The sequence below is a fragment of the Penaeus chinensis genome, chromosome 33 (genome assembly GCF_019202785.1).
Source record: "Penaeus chinensis breed Huanghai No. 1 chromosome 33, ASM1920278v2, whole genome shotgun sequence".
In the NCBI taxonomy this organism is placed as follows: domain Eukaryota; kingdom Metazoa; phylum Arthropoda; class Malacostraca; order Decapoda; family Penaeidae; genus Penaeus; species Penaeus chinensis.
Genome location: NC_061851.1, coordinates 27,942,085 through 27,944,584, shown reverse-complemented (window position 1 = coordinate 27,944,584; position 2,500 = coordinate 27,942,085).

Sequence of the window (2,500 nt, the reverse complement as noted above, 5' to 3'; positions counted from 1 at the left end):
ATACAAACCTATAAACAACGCACAAATACACAAAACAAACAAACAAACGACAAGATCAATCAACAAATAAACAACAACAAATCAATCAACAAGTAAACACCCAACCAACCAAAAAACAAAAAACAAAACCAAACAAACAGATAAACAAAGCTAAATCCAAAACTCCTTTTCTATTCAACACACCTAAGTATTGCTAGCTAGTAAATGTGTTGTGACATTTACCGTACAGCGCAGTGGAGTTACGCCGGCATTAATATAAGTACGTTACGGGTAAGTGCGAAACCTACAATCTCGTGCGGCGTTCTCTCGTGGAAGACAGAATACTGTTTTGCGATAACGCCTTTTGTTCGAGACTTGCTGTGCTATTTTTTGTTTGTTTTTCTAAAGAGGTTTTCTGTTTATATGTGTGTATTTATTATGGGAAAGAAGAGAGGGAGAAGTGGGAGAGAGAGATATGGAGAGTGAGAAGGGGTAGAGAGAGGTAGAGAGAAGGAGAAGGGGCAGAGAGAGAGATAGAGAGGATGAAAGAATGGAGCAAGGGAGAGGGAATAGGGAGTGAGAGAGAGAGATAAGAAGAAAGAGAGAGAGAGAAAGAGAGAGAGAGAGAGAGAGAGAGAGAGAGAGAGAGAGAGAGAGAGAGAGAGAGAGAGAGAGAGAGAGAGAGAGAGAGAGAGAGAAAGAGAGAGAGAGAGAGAGATAGAGATAGATAGATATATATTTATATATATATATATATATATATATATATATATATATATATATATATATATATAGAGAGAGAGAGAGAGAGAGAGAGAGAGAGAGATAGAGATAGAGAGAGAGGGAGAAGGGGAAGAGAGAGAGATAGAGAGAGGGAGAAGGGGAAGAGAGAGAGATAGAGAGAGTGAGAGAGAGAGAGAGATAGAGATAGAGAGAGAGGGAGAAGGGGAAGAGAGAGAGAGATAGAGATAGATAGATAGATAGATAGATAGATAGATAGAGAGAGAGAGAGAGAGAGAGAGAGAGAGAGAGAGAGAGAGAGAGAGAGATAATGAGAAAGGAGAATGAATGAAAGAATAGAGCAAGAGAGATAGAGTAGGAAGTGAGAGAGAGAGATTAGAAGAAAGAGAAAGAGAGAGAGAGAGAGAGAGAGAGAGAGAGAGAGAGAGAGAGAGAGAGAGAGAGAGAGAGAGAGAGAGAGAGAGAGAGAGAGAGAGAGAGAGAGAGAGAGAGAGAGAGAGAGAGAGAGAGAGAGAGAGAGAGAGAGAGAGAGAGAGAGAGAGAGAGAAAATGAGAGGGGGGTTGAAAACGAGAGTGACGGAAAGAGAGAGAAAGAGAGAGAGAGAGAGAGAGAGAGAGAGAGAGAGAGAGAGAGAGAGAGAGAGAGAGAGAGAGAGAGAGAGAGAGAGAGATAAAGAGAGATAGAGAAAGAAAGTGAGAAAGAGAGAGGGAAATGCCAAGAAAATATAATTACTATATGTAGGACTAAGTACATATTCGAGTCTGGTCCCCTATTCGCTTTATAGCCTAATCGTGAAAATCCCTTTCAACGTAAATGCAGTAATACTATAAATCTTTTTCGACACCCATCATATATATGTGATTAACGACCATACGAAAATCATTAACACTGAACGAAAGTTTTAGTCCGAACTAACGAACCGAATCATAGCTTATAAAACCATTTACGTATATGCAGATGACGGCCTATTATCGTGCTAATAGTACTGTTATCTATCGTTTTTATTTTTCATCATTTCTGTTGTTAATGTTTTATTATCAACATCAAAATCCCTTTCGCCTTTCCCCAGGCTCCCCCTCTGAACATGACCCAACAGCGCTCCAACCCCTTTTAACCCCACGTAAATGTGACCCTTCGATGCTAACCTATCCTCCCCTTCCCCCCCCCCCCCTTTCTCCATTTGTCTCTTCTTTATCCATTCTCCCCTTTCTCCGTTCCTCTTCTCCATTCTCTTCCCTCTCCTCCTTTCTCTTCCCTATCCTCCATTCTCTCCCCTCTCCTCCATTCTCCTCCCTCTCCTCCATTCTCTTCCCTCTCCTCCATTCTCTTCCCTCTCCTCCTCCTCCTCCTCCTCTTCCTCCCTTTTACTCCTCATCCCTCTGTTTCATTCTCTCTCCCCTCTTCCCTCTGTTTCCTTCTCCTCTCCCCTCCCCCCTCTGTCTCCTCCTCCTCTCCACCCCGTCCTCCATTTCCCTCCTCCCTTCCTGCCCTCTTCTTCCCTCTTCTCCACTATTACCCTCCCTCTTCCCACCCTTACATTCACCCATCTCTCACCCTCCCCCATTCACCTTCCTCTTTTCTACGCTCCTCCTTCCCTCCTCCTCCTCCAATTACTTCCATATTATCCTCCTCTAATTTTCCCTCTCCCCCTCCCCCATTTACCTCCCCTCCTCAACTCTCCTGCCCCACTTTTGCCCTCCCCTCTCTCTCCTCCCCTTACCCCCTCTCCTATTCACCCCTTTTCCCCAACTCTCCCTCCCCCTTTTTGCTCCCCCCCCT